The sequence below is a fragment of the Ambystoma mexicanum genome, chromosome 4p, assembly GCF_040938575.1.
Source record: "Ambystoma mexicanum isolate Mex_15411 chromosome 4p, UKY_AmexF1_1, whole genome shotgun sequence".
In the NCBI taxonomy this organism is placed as follows: domain Eukaryota; kingdom Metazoa; phylum Chordata; class Amphibia; order Caudata; family Ambystomatidae; genus Ambystoma; species Ambystoma mexicanum.
Genome location: NC_090927.1, coordinates 320,639,902 through 320,662,513, shown reverse-complemented (window position 1 = coordinate 320,662,513; position 22,612 = coordinate 320,639,902). Strand labels below are relative to the sequence as shown.

The 22,612-nt window shown below is 44.2% G+C and overlaps 1 protein-coding gene across 1 annotated transcript in view; it reads left to right on the top strand.

Moving 5' to 3' along the window:
• Window positions 1–22,612, top strand: part of KLHL29 (kelch like family member 29) — a 1,453,205-nt gene that overhangs the window by 338,845 nt on the left and 1,091,748 nt on the right. The window contains exon 3 of the mRNA XM_069605880.1: window positions 20,240–20,322. The gene's annotated coding sequence lies outside the window, so the exon portion shown is untranslated. The remainder of the gene's footprint in view (window positions 1–20,239; window positions 20,323–22,612) is intronic.

Below are 22,612 nucleotides of genomic sequence, written 5' to 3'. Positions count from 1 at the left end.
TGTGACAACCTCGGTATCACTGATCAGGCTCTGGCCTGGCTGACCTCTTTTCTCTCTGATCGACCCTCCCAGGTACAACTTGGGTCCTTCCTATCTTCCTTCTCTCTCTCCAAATGTGGTGTTCCCCAGGGGTCTATCCTCTCGCCTTGGCTTTTCAACCAATACCTGGCAACTCTTGCTTACTGCATCTCAATGTTCTGCTCAACTTTCCAGTGCTATGCTGATGACACCCAACTCATTTTCAGGCTTCCCTCAGCCTCCTCCTCTCCTTCCCTCATCTCCGATTGTCTAATCGCCATTCAAAATTGGTGTGCCGCCAATGATCTATGTCTAAATGCCAACAAGACTGAGATCTTCCTTATTGGTACACCATCTCCATCCTTTCCTCTCACTCTCTGGCCGGCCTCCCTTGGCCCTCCTCCCACCCCCACTTGTGCGGCTAAGAACCTTGGGGTTATCTTTGACTCTACACTTTCCTTCTCCGCACACATCTCTGATGTCTCCAAAAAATCGAACTTTTTACTTGACCTCCTTAGAGGTACTCTACCTTTCCTCTCCTTCCCTCAAAAGCTCACGGTCTCCCAAGCTCTGGTTCTTTCCAAACTGGATTACTGTAACAGCCTCTTCCTAAATCTACCTGCCTCCACTCTCCGCCCTCTACAGCTAATCCAGAACAGGACTGCAAGACTTGTCCTTGGCCTCAAGCCCTGGGATCGTATCTCTCCAGCCTTGAAATCCCTTCATTGGCTCCCAGTGGATGCAAGGATTAAATGTAAAACCCTCTGCATTGTCCACAAGGCTTTCTGGGGCCTGGGTCCAATATACCTTCAACTATCCCTCAGTAAATACCTCCTCTCTCGAGCACTTCGCTCCTCTACTTCTAACTCCCTCAGGGTTAGTCGTTTTGCAAAAAAACGAGCTGGGGGTAGATCCCTGTCTTCGGCTGGTGCCTCCCTTTGGAACAGCCTCCCGGCCATCTTGAAACTTGAGGAAAAACATCTTCGGTTCCAGAAACTTCTCAAGACCTTCCTCTTTGCCTCTGCCTTTCCCCCCCTTCTCCCCTGTTGATCTGTTTCTTCTCATGGCATTGTGCACCTGGCCACCCTCTGTTCTTTCGGGCCCAGGTATCTGCTCACCCTGCTACCCTCCTGAACTGCCTCCAGGCCACCATCTGCACTAGAGTTCTGTATCTGTACCCATACTGCCCTCCTCCCACGTTTCATCTGCACTTATCAGACATATCTTTCTGACTAACTTTCACCTGCCACTTGCTGGCTGCACTACAATGGTTTAAAGCCCTTATTTATTATTTATTCTATTTAATATTTATTTGTTTTTCTCTCCTCTGCTTCGCACTTTTCCCCCATTTTCCTTTCCCATGCACTTGCGCTTTCTTAAATGTCACTGGGCCTAGTAAGATCGCCGTTTTTTCTGTTTTTTCTCTCCCTTGTTCCCCTCCCTTTTTGCCTGGTCACGCTCTGAAACACTTGTGTACGAGCGCGATATAAACAAAATATCATTTCATTTCATCATTTTGATAGCGGCGCCGGTACATGTCAGGCCTGTTTACCTGCCAGATGAGTCTATACCAGATATAAATCTCTTAGCATAGCAGAATCTGCATATGGACACTTGGCACTTGGCTTATGATAGCAGCACCTGAAGATGTGGGGCCGAGTTTAACATATACTGACTATAGCTGGAAAGTGAGCCTTCGGCTAGTGTAGAATAGGAGGAGCAGGCCATACGCCTCTGGATCGTCTATGAAAGCAGCGGGGCCTGGCTTATGCTGGCTCTGCTCTGTGTATGCCTGCCAGATCAAGAACCACCACTGGCACATCAAGGTAGCATCCTATTTAAAATAGGTCTGATAACTAAAAATAGTGTTTTGTCTGCCTTGACAACTATTCATAATGTTATCAATTCTGACGTTGTGTCTACACCGTCGTCACTTCTAGGGATGGCCCAAACAGTAATTTACCATCACTTTATGTAATGTCTTAAGGGTAAAGAGTAACGTGACATCACTTCCTGTGATGTCATCAGGTTTCAGATGTCACTTCTGCTCCTCCTGGCAGTTTTGTGATTAGACGATTTTGATTAGGAATTTAATTTCGTAAGGATTACTGCCATTCAGTTAATCTTGAGCTTCCAAAGAAATCCCTGGGTAAACTTCAAAGAATACAAACTGCAGCTCCATTGTTTATTCTGACACTGCCCAGAAGAGCCAGCGTTAGTCCCTGAACCAATTGCTCTGGCTACCTGAAAGGATCAAGTTGAAATCTCTGACCCTGACCCTATCTATGCTCTGCCAGGCACTTTCCATTAGAAATATGTAGAGAAACAGAGGGAGGGTGAGGCGCACACTCTAGTTCCCAGTGTTCAAAACCTGCTGCATTTCAAGTTGCTGTTCTCCTCCAAGTGCTTTCATATCTCTAACAATCTTCAGGGAGGCTGCCATTAGAAGATTATATCTGGCAGAAAAGAGTTTAGATACCTGAGCAAGCACCTTTTTTTATCCAAAATATACGCTTTGGGAACAATTTGCCATTCTGCCTTCAGTGATAATTTTCTGTTTAGAAAGTAATTAAAATCATCACTCTTCCCAGAATAATGTATCTTATAATATGATATGGCATTTATAACACGCCTATACACAAGTGTTTTAAGGTGCAACGCAGCAAGGGAAGGGGGAACAGAGGGATGACAGAAACAACAATCCTACTAGGCCAGGTGTCAGTCACATCGCGCAAGTGCAGGGGAAGGGGGAAGATGAAAAGTGCGGGGGTAGGGGAGGTTGTGACAGTGCAGTACATGGGTTAAATAGAATAAATAAAAACAATAAGTAAAAGTACGGCCAGCTAGTACCCTAGATATCTCAGTATGTTAACGTAAGTGCTGTTTTCCCTCTGTCTTGTTCTAGCACTGTGATGCCCTTCGGGTTCTTTCATAACAATATACAATCGCAAGGAAACAATTTTGAATATCGGTGCCCATTCATGTCCAGCCTTCCCCATGTCCATGATCTGATCTGGCCTTTCTTTCAGTGAAGCCTTTGCAATGGCTTACGTTGGTTTTTTGTACAGTGTCTATTTTCTAATCCTCCGCCCTACTGCCCCTCCCTGCACCCCAGCCCGCTGCTTGGTCCATTGGTTCATGGTTTCCCTGGTACCCATTCATCAGAACCCATTCCCTACCCTAATGTTTGTTGTTGTTGTTGTTCCTTGATGGGAATAATCAAACACTGAATGGAAAAAGGGATTGAAATTAACATTTGATAAGCCGGAGCCAAAAGCAGCTGCAGGGTGTTTCTTCTGCAGTAACCAGTGACCAGGAGCTACCAATGGGGAAAGAGGAGCTTGTGCATAACCTTACACATATAATGCAAACATATCCTTATGTCCATTATCTAGGATCTAGTATGCTTTAAATGTTGAATAAATGTGTCTAATGTTTATTCGTAGATTGTCCCAAATGCACAGAGTTAAATACACATTGGTGTATATTTTTGGCATCAGTTGATCGGGAGAGCAAAAAGTAGCTGTTGGTGTCAAGCTACCCAGACTCTTCTAGGCCACAAGCATGAGTTAAATAGCTCCCTGCTCTCCTCAATTCTGAACTCTGCTGGAAGCCGTGGCACTGGTGGTGACCATTGAGGCTGGCGTTGATGCTCGATTGTGGGATACGCCGTGAATGGTGAGAATGACCTTTAATAGAGGCAGGCACTGTCCGGAATAATAGCTGGGTATTATTGCTGTAAGAACAGAGCAATTCACCCTCAGTCAAATAACATTGTAGTTAACTACTACTGCATTTAGGTGAATTTCATTTTTTTATACACAGAATGTCTTCTAGGCACTTAGTATCCTCTTTATTCACCAAGATGCACATTATTTCTGATGTTTAAAACAGGGTGCAAAATGTGCACTCCCTGCGACGCATTGTCTAGTGAGATTTCACTCCTGGCACATAGAAAATGCTGTGCTGTGTGTATGTATAGAATTGAGGTGGCGAGTGACATTTTTATGGCTGGCTAGTAGCTTGCAGCTGGAATTTATGTACTTTTTTCACGCAATTTTGTAAACCATATTTTCATAAATTGTCAAGGGAGAGGAAATAGTGCAGGTTTGAAAGCTGATCAGTCCCTCTCGCTGTCAGCGAGTGGTTTTGCACCTGCAGTTTACAGATGCTGCCTCCTGAAGAGCTGACAAGCTGTCTGCAGAAGCCTAGGCAACATCAGTTACTAAGCAGGCACGCCAGGTAGCCATGCAGCCGAAGCCTAGTCTCTCTCCAGGGAGGGCCCATCAGGTGGTGAATTGCTGTGTATTCAACCCAGCTGCTAATTGGCGTAGACAGAAAAAGCAGATTTCAGATTGCTCAAAGCAAGGTGAACATGTGTAACGCAGACACTATTGGCAAAAAATGTAGGAGCAAAAAGCACATTGTTTAGAAAGTAGTGTGTGAAGATAGTGAATTTGGCGAGTTGCACTATGAAATTAACCCGTTGGTAGTGCACCTATTACAAAGCTACTGATGAATATATTTGAGTTGGAGACATTGTGAATTGTGGATTTGTGCTTATGTAGGTTCATATAGCCAACACACAAATGTGCTTCTGGTTGTGTCATAAATTCCTGCAATTGTTCTTTGCATTTTATTGCTCTTAGGGCCTAATTCATGGAACGTTTTAGAGTGCAGCAAAGTGACTGCACTTCCAATAAGTAGTCCATGCTTCAGGTCCGATTCCTAGAAAAGTCTGCATAGACCCTGCAAAGTTCTCGCAGCGAGAAGGTCTTTGCGTGTCCCCTCGCGCAAGAGGCACCTGTGCACAATCCAATTATTCATGGAATCTTCCTTGCAAGGTAACCATATGCACAAGTCGCGGCTGGAACACCCCTGACACGCCCCCTGCAAAGCAAATGTAGCCACTAATACCTGCCTATACACGATCCTCGGGCCTGAACTCATGTACCCCGATAATCCTGTATGGGGTCCCCCGCAACCAAGCCAATACTCCTGTGACACTACATAGGGTCCCCGTAACTGTTCACAGAACCATGACAACATGCGCACCATGTTCCTTAACTCCAGTAATTTCATGGTCAATCTGCGTGCGAACCCCCGTAAACCCTGCCTCCACCCCGCTACACTGCTTACGTGCACCGCTAAGTCCAATCGGAACCCCGACTGCGTGCCTGCACACCTAAATCCAACATGCGATCTTACATCTGTGCAGTGATTCCTATGCACAAGTGTCTGTACACCTGCGGTTAGAGTGGTAGATTTGCATGGTAATTTCACAGATGTGAGGTTGCATTGTCAAATCTGTGAATACTACTTGTTCTGCGCAGTTGTGGGTGTGCAATCTCCACGTGCCATGTTGTCCCTCGGCACACCCATATTTTCCCTTGTTCTTCCTCATTTTGCATGTTCCTTCCTATTTTGGACTCTGCCTAGGCCCAACCCACACTCTACGAGGAGTCTTGCGCAAGACGATCAACTGCATGCAGAGGCGTACCAAGTCCCTAAATAATCCCACGCAGTCAATTCCATGAATGAATGAATGGGGTTTTGTGCGCAGAATGTCAAGCAAAGTTGGAATCTTCCACCCAAGATAATGCAATGAACAGGGCCTTAGTGTTTTTTTTGTAAATTAGGCCCATTTAGCCTGGTGCAAAGAATACTTTTGCAGTTTAAAGTGACTTTTCTCTACAAAAATATACTTTGCACCGCTCTGTGAATTAGGCCCTGTGGAACGTGTTTATTGGCAGTGCAAAGTCACTTTGCTCCTCTCTAAACGTTGCATGAATTAGACCCTAAGCGTCTTTAAGTGCGCCAGACAAGATCTTGAAGTGCGAGTATTTCACTTCCTATTTTTGAGGTTGTGATAACGTTTTTATGGCGTAAAACTGATTTTGTCTTTAAGCTGAGTAACAAGTAGATTTTACCTCTTGAGCATGTAACTTTATTCTAATAGAGGAGGCTGGTTCCACTTTGGGTCAGGCAGTAATGTTAGAGTTCTTCCTGTGGCATTCACTTGGCTGGTTCCGCAGATGAATATATCCATGGAGCTGAGTAGCCGGAACCTGCAGGAAGGCTTCTATGTGTCCATTGGTTCCATCCTGACTGCCAAAGAAACCAAAAAACCAGGACGTCTTGAAGTGATTCAGTGGCTAGGGCGTTGCTTATCTGTAGGGCTGGTCTCTCTGCAAATGCAGATTGCACTTTAGTTAGGACATGGCTTGCTACATGCTTTCATGGTTCACACAAATTAGTGGGCAGCCGAAACGGTGTCTCGGTCATAAATGCCATTTTTTAATGTATTTTATTGTGCATTTGTAAGGCGAATATACATCAAGTAAACTGTGTTTCAAAGCGCTATCTCTTCTTAGATCTCCATGCCATGCGCCCTAATTAAGACTGGAAACAAAGAGTTGAAGGTATTCTTAATTAGGGCGGACTTGTCGTCTCACCAAATGGTAAAATCAAGTTGGGTTTTCCAAATGACAAATCATTGGAAACAATGCCCATCAAAATGTACTATATGCAAATGGCTTCAGTGCATATTCCTTGTGGATGTCTAGAAAACTGGCTAGATTTTGCTATCGAGTGGGCTGAAGAGTCCAGTCGTCTGTTTATTTGTACCAGAAAGGAGAACATGCTCCCTGTGGCGGTGAGAAGCCCCACGTCAGTCAGCGTTGACTCCGGACGACCTTACCTTCTACTTGCCAAGCCAAACCATTATAACCCCTGTGCTTCTCTCCAAGCATAATCATCTTATTTCATTCCTAAATGCTACAGATTAGGATTGCATCATGTCCTGCTCTCCCCATTTCACCATACCCAATCATCTGTCTTCCTTTCAGACCGGATCCTTGTGTTCTTTCACAGGCTCAACAGAAAACAGGTAGGGACCATAATATGGTTCCCCGACAACCTCTAAGCACCCATCCACGAGTCACCTCAACTTTGGTCGCTAGCAGGGACCGGGCCACCTCTGCCTACTTTCGTATTGGCCAAGTTCAAGCAAGCATTCTAATCACCTCTGACGGACTTCCCATACCCCGGACCGCGTTCCCCCGTGGGCACTCACCTATGGCGCTTTGAGGCCATACCAATGGGAAAAGGTGCTACACAAATTCCACCCCGCCACCAATTAGCATATTTTAAGTTAATTGGTAATAGGCATGCAGTGTGCGTAAATTGTCTCAATGTCTGGTTTTAGAATGCTCTGACTAAGCTAGTGGCAACCATTCATTCTGTTCTCGTAATCTTGAACCTTTTGCTGCCACCATTTTTTTTTATTTTTTATCAATCATCAGCATGTCCCGCCACCGTCCCCAGAACAGAGGCGTAGGCAGGGTAGGGCCTGATCAGGCCCATCCACAAATGCCCACTCAGCAGCCCTGTGTGGCCTTTTACCGATTTTAATGACACAGTGGTGTGCCCAACTACATTAGCTTCAGGCCCCACTTGTTAGACAATCCCGACTATGCCTCTGCGCCAGAGGCAGAGTTTCCCGCATCTGTGTTCAGGTCGATGGAGCCCTGCATTTCATCACGCTGCGGGGACGGGGACGGTCAGGTTCTCTTTTCAGGCCGGTTGAATATAATTACAGACAGGCGTAAGCCTGCTTAAGTCAGGGCTGGCAGAATTTAATTAATGAGCAGCCGATTAATGTTGGGCAAACATGAAAACCGTAAAACAATAGTGCAGGAGATCGAAGTTTGCAAGCAAGCATAGGTAAATATTGGTCCCGGTATTGTTGAGGTGGCAGTAGGCTTATTTGCAGGTTCCGTTTGCACGGTTGTGCAGCATCTATAAGGTGATTCTCCACAACTGCATAATGTTTGCACGTCACCAATACAAGGGGATCTGTTCTCTATCACACTTCTAATGTTCTTAGTGATGTGTAATGTAAAACAAATGCTGGAATGAGGACTAACACATGCCTTACATTGTAGTCTGAATGGCGCTCTGCAGGTGGTAAGGGAGTGCATGGTTAGGGATAAGTGTGTTGCATGAGCAGGTGTCTGCATATTTCATGTGCCATAAGCAATATGTTGCAGACGAAAGAAATTGGAGGGAGGTGTGCAAACATTTCTGAAGGGCTTGTTCTATTTGTAGAAATCCTTGCGGTCTACTGCATGTAGATATGCTGTATGTTGCCCTTTTCACGTGTGCTATGCAGACTCCTGCACTACCGCCCACGTTTCTGGGAATGGCACTGAAACACAAAGCACACTCAAACGCATGCGGTCCGCGCACCAGAAGAGTGCATCGCGAAAGTGGTACCGTCCGACTTGTCATATGTTATGCATGGATGTCACAGTCCATTTCAAACATGGATTTAACCAATACTGAAGGGGGAGCTGCATGGCGCTCTGTATGTCTATTAATGGTGCAGGAGTGCAGCAGTTCACGGGCTCAAGTAGGGAAGAGAAATGGAGGACCCCAGTCCCAGCAATCAATCTGTTAGGGAGACAGCACACTTGGAGAACAAGTGTATTCTTTCTAGGTGGGGTATGACGAGGAGTGGAATGTCTGCGGCTTAAATCGTCAGAACTACATTTAAAATCCATCCTTAGTGTTCCAACAAGGATCCATTCTTGAAAGATTGTGTGATTGGAGGCAAACGTTGGCTTAACAGAAAACAGTTACAAACCTACATTCTCCTGTGGGCACCACTTCAACACTATGTAGACGTTCACAATGACGTGGAACAGTGCAATGTCTCTTACAAACAATTACCCACTGCCAGGTGTTACAATGTCCCTTTTTAAAATGTTCCTCCACTGGCGTTAAACTGAAAATGTGTCTATGGGTGGCGGGGAAGAGGAGTGGTCACCATGCAAACTAATTTCCTTAGGTGAGACTTGTGGGCCGTGGAAAGGTTTTCAGCTTTTCAATCATAGCGAGGGGTCATGATTTGGCCAGGCCTTTTTTCATAGCACGGTGACCATCCTTACTCATTAACGCCCCCCAATCATTTGCAGGATGTTCACTCTAGTTACATAACTGGGGAGGAGCCCAGTGGCTGAATGACTGGCAGATAAGTTGACTAATACAAGGTTGAAAGCATGGAGAAATCTTAACATAATTGATAGCTTATGTTCAATGCTGTTCGCTTGTTAGCCTATGTGTTCCCCGTTCTATTTAGAAGTATTAATTTAAAAGCTCTCTGTTTCTTGTTGACAGTGATGCCTGCTAGGTGTCTATAGTTTTCAAAATTAAAATCTGCCCTTTCTTTTGGGCTGTACTGGCAATTTGTTGGGTGGGACCAAGACTGTTTTGCTTATGGTCTTTCCCCTTTCTGTAATGGCTTGGCAGACACAATAATGATGGTCTTGAGGGTTGCCCAGAGCAATGCCAGAGGTTTAGGTTCATTCTAAATCATTCACCATTGCCACTTGTGTTTTTCTTAGTCAACGCAAATTGTACAGATTTTGCCCAGGCATGGGCTCCGAGTCTGCTGAGCATACAGATCTAAGCAGCACCTTGCTGACGATGCCAATGCGGCCCGAAAAAAATGTCTGAGGTTGCTTTCCATATGGGCAGAAGGGATGTGACCTCGCAGATCGGCCTGCACTGCCCCCTTTTGGTGTGGGACCAAGACTGATTTGCATATGGTGTGCAGGCGAAGAACGATGGTCTGGAGAGTTGCCCAGAGAAATGTCAGAGGTTAAGATTCATTCTAAACCGCCCAGCCATCACCCCATTTGTGTTGCTCATAGTCTCATTGCACCAAGACTTCTCACAATATTTGATAGCTTCTTTATAACTCTGATTGATTTGTTATTTATTATGCACCTATAAACAGGTGTTTCAAGGTGTTTGATTGTATTAATGTAAACCTGCTAGTTCGATGTATATTTTTCTAAATCATAATGAAACATTTATTTTTGTAACTTATAGTGTTTTTCTATATCACCTTCATATATGCCTTGTTGTGAAATTTTAATACATGTAAAAATAAAAACATAAAAAGACCACTACATTGCACTGCCCAAAATAGAAGTGGTAATTGATAGAATGACGATTTGCATAGCATGTCACAGCGACAGGCCTTTTATGACCCATCACTTGCAATGCTCACTCGACACCCACATGGGTAGAAAGCTGACCACAGCCCTTCACTTGCGTGAGTGCAGGCTGCGCTCTGGCGCAAGCAAGCATCAGGAGCAAATCTGAAACCTAGACAGACTTTGGGAGCCTGCACCCATGCAAATGAAGGGCTGTGGTCAGCTTTCCACCCATGTGGGTGTTGAGTGAGCATTGCAAGAGATGGGCCATCAAAGGCCTGCTGCTATGAATACATGAATTAAGCCCATTACAGGGGTGAGGAGCTGACCACAGCCCTTCACTGGCTTGGGTTCAGGGTCCCAAAGGTGCCAGAGCATGAGGCAGATACTGTGCCAGCCACATATTTCCATGAATTGCGCCCATTTGCTTTCCCAATGAGCAGGAATACACCATCTTGTTTTAAACATTTTGCTGTGTGACGGTTTATTGAGAAGCCCCCCTCAACACAGAGAATTCTTTCCCTCCCCACTCACGTGGTTATGCAACACACTATTTAAAAGATTCTTTTTTTGTAGCTCTATCTCAGACACATATCATGCCCCTGTGATCCCTCTCCCATGAGTTAACAATGAGCCAACAAGCAGGCCGGTGTACAGGAAACATATTGTTATTTATTTAAATTAAAAGTAATAGCAATCAGCCTGCAAATGTCAAAAATCACTTTATCTGTGGCACAACAAAATCTACTTCTCGCAACATAAATAAATCACAAAAGTGAGTTAAAAAGAACACAATCACAATTCTTACTTTCTGCAAATTTCACTTCACAAAATAATTACACTGATCAATAACAAAGGCGATTTTGGTTTTTCTGTAGGCTTAAAAGGGTAGCAGTAGGATTTCAAGAGTGTTAAAAAATACATATGTTAATTATAATTTCACCCACACTTTTGGTTTAAAATAAACACAGGGTGATGTATTGTGTTGTTTTTCAGACCTCCTTGCTTTGCTCTGTGTTGCGAAGTCGGACAGAAAAATTGGATTACTTTTAGGAATTTTGGATTTCAGACCCCCCCCCTTACTCAAAGGCCTGTGTTGGGGAAGCTGGATAAAAATGTTGGATTGATTTAGAACTAAACCACCCTTCTTCCTTAAAGAAGTCGGGGTCAGCTAGACTAAAAGGATTACCCAATTATATTATAGGCTATAGTTTTCAGCGCAACTGGAAAGTGAACTTTGCTAATTTCAATTTTAACAAATATCACCCTGTAGTGTTCTGCCAAATGGGGAATTAATTAAATTAATATTTTAGGTTGAATAGGCTAAGGATCTACATAGTTTTGCCCTCCAACCCACTATAAATGAAAAGGATTCAAGGCAAGCAGATGACCCCCACCTTTTGGTTTCCCAGGGCTCAGTTCTACTTACATAGCAAGCCTCTGTTCGAGGTTCAGGAAAACCAGCTGCAAGTCTGGACCCTCTGGAAGGATAGGGCAGGGGTCTGGTCACTCTGCTATTAAAGATGGCCTCATGTTCTCCTCCATAGTACACAGTCAGCTTGAGGCCTTCTTAGGGATAGACAGCTCCACCCAGATTCACTCTAGCAATCCCCTCTGGTGTTTCCTCAAAGCGGTCAGATGGTAAGTTTCAGCAGCCTTACTGATGGTCTGTCTCTTCTCCTCTCCTTCTTCCATCTCTCTGTGTCTGTCTTAGTGCAGCCCCCTTTATATAAAACAATGACACCACCAATTTGTCAATATTGGTGAAGTACCCTGAAATAATCACTGCCACTGGGATTGGACAGTTACCCTTCTCTCTCCTCGCGAACCCAGCATCGAAGTCAGGATTGGTTTAGGGGTCTGGAGCAACATATGGCAATTCCCATGTTTCATAATCCTTTGTTCTCCTTTCAACTTTTTGGCAAAAACTAGTTATGTATCACAACTTCATATTTCAATAGCAACTGCCATACTTAACATATTTTCTGTGTCCACAAATCATGGGGAATTAGATAAGCCGACCACCAGATCAGTATCATGTAGCATGGTCATATGGCACCTTTCTGCCATTTCCATAAAAAGCACAACAATTATGAATATGCAAGTTATTAAGCATATCCATAATTTTAATTTCCACTCACACAGCAACTCTCACACTTGGAACATGTTCAGATCAGCCAGAAACCTAGTTTAACTGGCCCTTACAGTTCTCAGAGTCACAGGAAGAGGAATTTTATATCTTCAACATCACCTGTAAATTACATAAACAATGGGACATGGATGAAATCCATCCGCCTTATGATGGCTGAGAAAAAGGTCTAAATGATAATAGTCCTTTAAAATAAATTGTGAATCTTCATGTGGGACAAAAGGTCTTGCTCCGGCTTCCGGCCATTTGTTTTCATTGGGTCAGCCTGTGCCTTTATCAGTCTCCTTTGTGTTGCAAGCTTGCTCTTTGAAGTGGGTGTCCCCATTTTCACACATATTAGTCGTGCACCAGCCAAGGGTGACTTTTCTTGAAGTCCATGCTTTCAGAGCCAGCGTGTCAGGAGAACCCTGAATTTCGATGCCTTTAGCATTTTTTATTTTTATTGCAGTCAGTCATTAGATGAGAGATGTGACATCCAGGCTGGAAGTGGGAGATGTCCTTGTGAAGTTGTGCCCACAGCCAGCAAAAGGGTCCCCCTTGGGCTGACGTTTTCCATGAAGACAAAGTGGCTCTTCAAATGTCACTGGAGTTTTGTAGGTGACACATAATAAACATTGCTTTTGGTCAACCCGCATGTCATGTTTTATTTTCCTTCTATTTTTCTGTGAGCAGTGATTATTTTTTTCACTTTTACTTTTTTCAAACCGTTTTTATTTGCACACACATGTGCAGGCCGTTTTTCTTTTCAATGTTTAAAAATCCAGTTTTCCATGTGACAGGGATCTTTGATTCCTGCTTCTTTTGCAAATTAAAATTCTGCTTGTCCAATGGTAATGACAGGGAGGCCCTTTTCCACATTGCTCTTCAACTTTACTTGAAAAACAAAATCAATACCACATAGTTTTTGTTTCAGTGTTTAAAATCTTACTATTCATGTGAAAGGGACTTCTGTTTGGGGCCTTTAAATGTACCCACAGCTGGGACTAACGTAGCCCAGGTAGTATATATATTTGTGTATGAATATCTGAGAGATAATTAGCAGGTTGATATTTGTTTTTATTAATTTGATTGTGATTTCAGGCAACTAGCTACATTTCAGAAAAAGCTTTTCATAAATGGCTGTTAGCAGATAAAAAGATGAGCAGTGGACATGTAATGCAATGTTTTCCTGGCTTGCGGGGAGTAAGAGGGGTTGCGTTCTCTTACCAGTTGGGTTTCATAAACTGAGGGAAATAATCTCTCACTGAAGGAACCCCAAACCTCTTGCATGAAGTATGGCGAGAAATCTGAATTATAAAACCTTGCCACAGTTCCTTATTTCTGATTAGCAAAGAACACTCTAAAATGCGGACTGCTTTGGGAGATTGTCCATCTTGATGGATTATTTGTGATGTATTCGATGTGGCCTCCATTATAAGCTCTAATGTGGAATTTCCGTGAGGGGGCGGACAGTAGCATGTATCAATGTTCGTTCTTACAAGAGCGATAAAGTGATCCCTACAGCGTCTGGTACTCCAGCTCAAATCAATATGCTTCATTTATGTTTGATCGATTAGTATTGAACTTCTGCAATTATGGCGTTCAGTATTTAAAGGACAGCCTATAAGGCTAATGATTTTTGTATTATGGGCCACCTTCCTGAACAGAAAACTGTGTGATTACAGGAATACCTTTGCTTTATCAAATCTCAGGTTAAATCTTTCAATCTCCCATTATTTTATTCTCATTATTTTTGTCTCTTATTATTGTGCGCAAGTTCTTCCTGTGAAAGTGACCACTAACTGAAATTGACCATCTTGCCCTTCAAAAAGGCGCTCACTGTTTACATAGGCCTGCCCCTACAGTGCCCTGTTTACTCTCTTCATCAGAATTAACTCACTGTACCAACCCCAGGAACACAGCCGGGCTGTGTACTGCGAAGGGTGCGCTGTGTTTTGGGAGGCACCACTCCTCTGTCTAGGCACAGGTATTTTAGAAGGATGGCGTAAGCCACTCTGCTTGTCTAGCAATATATTATATGCAAAGGATGCACTGTGGAGCCACATCCATTGAATCCGTGCTGCGCAGAGTGTTCCCGCTACTTGGGCCTTGATTTTGCATGTGGCTATGTTATAATGAGCATATTGTACCTGAAGCGTGCCATTGCAAATATATGCAATGCAGCGTATGATTCATCCATCACACGCAGGCGGGCCGCCACCTGGGAGATGACTCTAGACTCGAGTGCTGCTCTCGGGCCTAAGGCCCTGCGTGTCGCGGGGAGGCCGAGGAAAAACCAAGACTGGGCCAGCAAAAGCAGTGCCCGCGCTGTAATGTTGCGATCCATTTCAGGCCCACTGTTTACTTTCAGAATCGCTGACATATTGAAGGTCTCCAAACACACGCCTGAGTAGGTGCATTCATGAAAAGTGCAGGTTTTACTCCCCAAATAAATCACACACGTTTACATCGAAAACAGCTTGTCACAAATAACCGGTATGGCAGTTATTCATGGAGGGTTTCCCCACCGTTAACTGCAGCATGTGTAGTAAAGCGCTCCAGGGGGTATATGGCAAGCCGCCCGTGTTTATTTCTCGGGCTGCAGAGTCATGGTCCAATCAATGATCAAAGAGTTAAACAAAATGCAAAGAATCTGACCGCCTTTGCTTGTTTAAACCCATGAATGGAAGTCAATACGAATACAAACGTTCTTGTGTAATCCATGACCTATGCTTTGAAGTGTATTCTCCTGATGAGAAAAGCTGGCCTGGCTAACTCTAGCTAATCACTCTCCAACGGCCAGTGTACCTCTGGCTGTAGCATAGCCCTAATAAAACGCAGCTAGCTGAGCACATACCGGCTAGCTTAGGCGTTCTCCTCAGGCCTAACGCAGCCAGAACTCAGTCTGGGTGTCCACCCTCCAGACTGAACACATCCAACTGATTCCTCAGCACCACACCTACCGCTAAGAAGCAGCTATCATGCAACAACCACACCAGCTGCACACATATCCGGTGCACCCACGCACCATACGACACTCTCTCTCTCTACTGACTAGAACTGCGGTTCCCGAGTGTGTTCGACCTACGAGCGCTTTGAGGTCATACCAATGAAATATAAGGCGCTATATAAATGCCGAGCAACACAACATAACATAGGTCCAGATGAAGGCCAAACCCTTGCAGCAGCCCAGTAGCCCTTGCTGGTTCAGCGCACGATGTTGTCAATTTTCATTAACAAGAATTTTATTCGGGGAAGTGTTTGCTTCCGCGATTGGTGTGCATTCTGCAGTCACGGGTGTGGGTCTCAGCAGACGACTCGGCTGTTCGTGCTTTCAAGGTAGACAAAGAAGTGCCACTAGGCTGGGTGCTAATAGGACCTAATGTCATAGTCCTTATAAACATTATAGTAGTCATCACTCTCAAGTGGCAGGTCGCCAGCCTAAGCCTCAATGTCCTGCTTAAGCTTGGCACCCCAGAGCTATGTTCGTCTGAATTAGGAACCAGTGCTTATAGTGTCCTTTTGACATGTCCCTCCTCCCCAAATATAGAGATTTTTGTGGTGTCAAATCCCTGTTACTTTGTACAGATGCCTGGTCCAACTATTTTGCTCCTTGATCTTTTAGTAGGATGCTAAAAAATATGTACTGGGTCTATAAATCTGCAAGGAAAATTGCATAGTAATATGTGTTTGTATCCTTCCCCCACCCCATCTTGTCTTCCAGAATCCAGCATTGACCTCGGTCACCACTTCTTAAGTGGAGATCTTGTCCTGCTGTCTGCCAGTACCTGACATGGTTAGTAATACATCACACAATTCCTATGTTGGCTTCATCAGAATGGCTGAAATTAGTTGCTGCTGAAGGTCCAAGAGGGTGCATTGAGCAATAGTCTTCCCTTCCTGTCCTCTTTGTCATTTCCTTCCACTTTTCCTTTTTCTGGACTGCTCCAGACTGACTGCCCCATAGGGTTGTACTGCGGGCTACCCCAGAACTACTCACCAGTAAACATTACCAAAGTATTCTAAAAAAAGGAATGTACACCAGCCAAAAAGTAACACAATGTATTCTATGCTCAGATACAGCTGGGAAAGCAAAATGCAAACAGAATGCGGAACTGAACTGCATGAAAATCGCTGTCAAAGATATGCCCCAAAAACCAAAGCTTTTATAATCATTCAAACTAATTAACATCTACTCATATTGCAACATTAGGATAGTCCTCTATGTGAAGCTGGGTGGCAAAGTCGTATAATTCCCCTATAGAAGGACATACATTATCTTGAAATGACTGGGTCCTGCAAACATTACCACACCACTCTCGGCCCCATTTGTGACATCACAGTCCAGCCCACAATTCCCACATCATAGAGCCAAAACATTGAGACATTTGAGATCCTTATTCATCTGCCGCCGGTCATCTCCATCCATTTCTCATGGGACCACATCTGATCATTACACTGCAAGAGCCATAAATCACTGTCAAGTTGCTGTTTTAATTTTGCATCTTAAGAACTCTTCGAACCTCTTCCCAGGCTAAGATGTGCTAAGAGGCAATTTGAAACTGCCATGGGGCACTTTGAAACCGTTGGTAGACCAGTTTCATTAAATTAATATGCCGAATTATGAAATGTTTGTGCATTCACTGCTTTTCCCCGGCACCCATGAGCTTCGCTTCCCGACCTCAAAAGTATCAAAGGATGTTTGTGTTTTTTTCCTACCATATAATCCTGGGGACCTGTAACTTGCAATGTGCTGCCAGCCTCTGTGTCTACTAAGCAAGTTAATAACATGTGAGTGCTCTGAGGACAGTTTACAGTGCCTCGGTCTAATGTTAAATCTGTATACTTACCTGTAAACCACTTTTATCGCCTATATGTTATTTCCTTGAAACACAGTTATTTAGGTATTCTCTAGACTAGTTCATAGAACAGGGTTTCAATTAATGAAGCCCCCCTCCCTTTTTAGTAGGCTAATCCGCAGCTGATAAGCGTGCACCTTTTTGCCACGCTGAACTTGAATTTTTACCAAAGGGTGATGATTTGATCTGAAGCGTGCTCACACACATATTCGTCTCCTCATTTCTCTGTAAACCAGATTGAATATATCATCATGAGTGTGCTTAACTAGCTTCTTGAGTAGTGTAATGTTGTGGAAGCCCAATAGTCTTTGTTTCAAATTAAAGTGGACACTAGGATACCTTAGGCGATGTCTGACAAATCACAATATTTGAAATGAGGTGCTTTCCTTAGGATATGAAGTATTCTTACCGTAGCTGAACTACATAAATGGAATTGGGGTGAGACCAATTAGTTTCCGGTACACAGGTATGTGCACAAGTACTAGCCTTGCAAAGTAAACCACTGCAAAATAATATCTACATGTGCAGTGGACATTAAGCTGCTGTACATACATGAATAAGCTACCTAAGACTACATGCCTGTGACCTCCAGTGCCTAGGCCCATTTTATCACGTAGAGCAGTGGTGGAGGGCAACCTGCAGCCCTCCAGATGTTTTAGTCTAAAGCTCCGATTGGGCATTGCCAGTATAATAAATAGTGAGGGATAATTGGGGTTGTAGGCCACATTATCTGAAAGGCCAAAATATGCCAAGGCTGGCATAGAGCCAATCCATCACCACTTTAAAGCAATTGATTTTTCCTAGTGTTTGCGCACTAAATACATGATAAATCTCTACCTTTATTTATTTTTAATTTTTTGGGGGATCATGGGCCCTTGACTATATATACTTTGTTGGTTATTTGCATTGGAATCAAGCTGGTATACCACCCAAGAATGTGTTGCATAAGGACAGGATGTTTCCTGCTCCATTCATGTCACTTTGCATGAAAGAACAAGGATTAGAGGAACTGGCTGCTACCCTCAACATACTGCAGGTGTGAGTACTCTGGCACAGCATGTCTTTAATATTGTTCTCAACCTGCTTGAAAAGATACTACAGTGCCAATGTCACTATGTCCTTGAAGACAGATGTGGACTTCAGAGGCCAGGGTGTCCCATACATGGATTGACAGCAACACATAGAAACTCGAGGTAGGGATTTTAAAGCTGCACATAAAGTGACAGTGGAGGCCACTTCCACTAAGAGTGGTGTGCAACCATGGTTGTGTGCAGGGGTACCCCCAGTTGTGAATATTAGGTTTTCCCATTGCATGGAGAAGTATTCATCCACTCTTGCCTGCTCTGGGCTCTTCCTCGCGGATCCATGCCTTTTGGATTCAACATTGAGTGCCCACCATAAAACGCCCTTCCTATTTCATAGTAGAACCTGCTGATTGGAGAATGTTTCGCCCACTCAAGTACATGTCCACCATGTAACCTTCCTAATCACATTTAATGTGCCCATCATAGCTGTTAAAGCGTCACAGCGAGTGGGTTCCTTAGACTTGACTGGTGCACTTACGTCACAGCTTCTGCGACTGCGTTTATCAGAGGATGTTGATCTGGCAATAGAATACAATTCCATTTGATGCACATTGGTGGTGGTCTAATAACTCATTGTGGATACTTCATTTTAACTACCCAAGACGTTATGTGTGATACTTTGTAGGGTGTAGTGATATGGTTATGGCATAAGGATGTTTGATTTTTTTTCCAAACTTTTGTGAAAAGAATTAATTCTTTATTTGGCAATACTGTCGGGTGGCCAAGGAGCTTTCGGTTGGCAGCTTTTATTCGAGTTGCTGCCTAACAGGAGCCTCCATCAGAAACAAGCGGTGGAAGTCCGGGAGGCAGTGGTGCATTAGGATGCAGCCATGCATATTAAACCTTGCTTGCTAGCTGTCTTATGGCTCGGCATGCTGTGTCCCATTGTAGAGCCTATGGACAAGTACCAAAAACAAGGCGTTGCTAGGGGAGGGCTAAGAGGGCTATAGCCCTGGATCTTTTGGTTTTAGCCCCAGATAGAAGCTCCGGGGGTTACAACCAAAAGGCTAGCTAGCCCCAAGTCCCGACAGCCCCGGCAGCCCCGGCTTTAGCTTAGCCCCGGATCTTTTCCAGACCTAGCAACACCCAGTCACACGACTTTAGACCCATTCCCATGTTTTCTGAAGCTGAGTGTGTTTGGTGAAGGAGTCTGTGGATCCTGCTGAAGCTCGTAAGGGAGGGGAGGGGGGCTGCAATGGGCAACTAGACTTTTGACCCACTCAGGGGGTGTGCTATTGCCTTTTGTAATCCCATGCCCTACATGCTGGCCTGCCCTACAGAGACGTCACTGGACGCTGTGGCAGATAGACATAATACCGTGTTGAGGACGAAGGCGCTCAATTGGCACATGAGCAACATGCACCTGATGCATAGAAGACAAGACAAGCGCGGTGCAGACCTGTCCTTTCTGACCTCATGCAACACCACAGTTCAAGTTAAGAACCTATGAGCAACTATAACGTTAATTTCCTTAACGTTACCATGGTGTCTGTTACTCATGTCAAAGTTAGACTATAAATGAAAGTGTCAGTGACGCTTTTGTTACTGTAATTGGTTATTTATTTGATTTCGATTTGATTTGATTTGGATATTTGTAACACACTCGAGACAGAATAAAGCGCCTAATGGCACAGATGCCTTTTACTAAGCGTGTGTAGAGGTGTAATAGTATCACATTCCATCCATAGGTGTAGAATAATGATATCCGTAGGACACAATCATTTTAAGGGGCTGGCCAAACTTATTTAAACACATAGGTTTTCAAGGCTTTGCGGAAAAGACACAGGGACTCCATAGTCCTAAGTTCCCTCAGTAAGCTTTCCCAAAGGCTAGGACCAAAGACCAAGAATCTTCTGTCCCCACAAATACCCAAATCAAATCAAAGACGCCTGTCACCCATCCAATGATCACCCGAGTGCACTAAAGGAGTGATTGCATTGCCTTGCCTTCTATCTGTCTCTTCTTATGCTGCAACTTTTTGAGTAGTTAGTCAAGTCTCCTCTACCTGTTATCTCGTGCATGTTTGAAGGGCATAGGCACCCAGAAGAGGGTGCACTTTTCAAGGCCCTATCTCAGTAAGTGTATACATTATGTTCCAACATCATGGCTTCCTGCTTCCTAAGCTGTTCATATTTTATTTTGCAGGTCATTTAGCAGAATGATTACGGAGCGCAACACGATTTCTCTGCAACACACTGTGTTAAAGGTGAAGTGAAAGTATTGCACAGGTGAGGCGTTTAATATTTGTCTACTTACCTTTAGGCGATGCAGTTCATACCTGATGCAAGGGATGTCACACCAAAGATGCATTGTATATAATTCAAAGAAACAACAGGCCCATGAATTATGGCAACAAGAAGCATTGGGCCCAATTCACAGAGCGTTTTCCAATGGGATTTTGCCATTATTAATCTTGTATTCAGCAAGGCCTTTGAAGCAAACACACATGTGCTCTGTGCTGCTTTTTCCACTGTCGCATAGGGACATTAAGCTGTTCGCACTTAAGGTGACTGCCCTTCTCCCTTCATTTGGAAATAGTTGTAGTGGAAATCAGGAGAGCGTGACTGCTTCGGGCTTGGGAATTCTCTTACAAGTCTCCCCCTTTCTCTGCTGGAATCCTGCTGACTCCCTCCTACCCACCAATGGAGTTTAAGGCTGGGTCTGTCTTGCTTCACCTGAGTACTAGGTTGTCAGCTTGATGCAGGCTGAGTGGGCTGAGTTGCACTCTTCTCCTGCTGCTGGGTTCTTCTACCGCCGGGTGGTGCGACCTGGTCTCTGCGGGGCTGTGGCTCTGCTTCTGGGAGCTATGCCGTGGTTTGTTGTCTGCTGAAAAATAGAGGACTCATCCATTCCGAAGCGGAGTCACATATTTCACAGCCTTTTGCCCTTTTATAATGTCTTATTTGGCATGTTTCAAAGTGATCTGTCAGCCATCTTTTGCTATATGGCTGCCGTTCATTATGAGGCAGACTATTTATTAGAGTGACCAGGCTGTTTGCAGTTCAGTAAGAAGTCGTTTCTAGTAATACTGATTTACTTTTCATTTAATGTGTTTACTACCAATGTCCCTGGGCTCATAATGCCATAATGCATGGTTACATGGGGCTAAGAAGCGTTCTGCCTTTCGAGCTGAGTACCGTATTAATGAACAATGAATGCATGTTTTCCTCTGGTTCTCTCCATCGGTATTGATGTTAGCAACCACATGTGTAAAGTGAGTGTTGTGAAACTGTGGTGTATTACGAGCTAAAGAAGTGGCATGATGCATCTTTACAAGACATTGAAGTAATGACCATCAGTGGCACCGTTGAGAATTGCAAGTGGCCATGTGTAATTATGCAAATTAGCCTCCTAAGTGAGCCCTCTTTGTCTCCTGTGGGCAGCCAGTTCAGATTGAATACTTCCCACCCATGCTGCTGCGGCTATTCCAATATTGTGATGTAGCAAGAATAGAATGATGGCTGGAAGCCTGGCCTGAGGCGACTTCCTGTCTGAAACACAGGGCCACATTGTCTCGCTGTACCACAGTAGCCAAAACTACTAAGCACGAAATACGCTCTGTGGGTGCCTCTCTCTTTTCTCTCTCTCTCTCTCTCGCTTTCTAGAGAGAGAGAGAGTGGGGAAAGAGAGGTAAGTGTCTACTGTGCAGTGCATAGGTGCACTGTGTCCCTGTGATTACTTCCCAGCAGGACCAGCCTCTGGTGACAGATGTTAGGTTTCCAGTCATTAGTCATTTCTTGGTATTTTTCGCAGGTGCAGCAGAGGGCCAAAGACTCATTCTAAAACCATTGCACTGAGCTTCCTTCAGGAGTTAAGTTGCGGGCTTGCAATTCTCCACGGTGCCGCTCATGATTACTTCGATGTTTTGAAAAGAAAATGCTGCTTGACACCAATCCTTTAAGTGTAGTTCATGGTAAGATGGACTTTGTAATGTAACATTGCCATTTGCATGATTTGTAGGCTTTGCTTTTCGTTGTATATTAAGTAACAGTAACTCCTTACAAGCCAGTATTCAACCGTGAAACACTTTTTGAATTTGTTTCAAATTTAGTTTGTCTGAGATGGTTTAAATGTTGCCCCTCCGTTGGTGGGGCAGGGTAAATTAACGTTTTACACACATGCAGATGTCGGAGTTAATGATTTGAATGTAACAATGGTAGTCCCCGTGCCCTTGTGTACAATACAGTAATGGCTTTCATGGGAATGGTTACACGTTCGTATGGTTTATGAACACGAGCCGGCATGAGATTCTGGGAAGCACTTATGAAATATATATATATATACTATTGATTATTTATAGGTGCTGTGTAAACCACGTGCACTGAACATTTGAGATTAGGGAGAAATGATGGCCCTCTAGGGGAAGGCTCTAGTTCATGGTCTTTCCCGTCCATAGCTTTTACTCAGGGCCCACACCTGTCCCAGTAACACACATAGCTTTTACTCAAGACCCTTACCTGTCCCAGTTACACGCACCCGTCCATAGCTTTTACTCAGGGCCTACACCTGTCCCAGTAA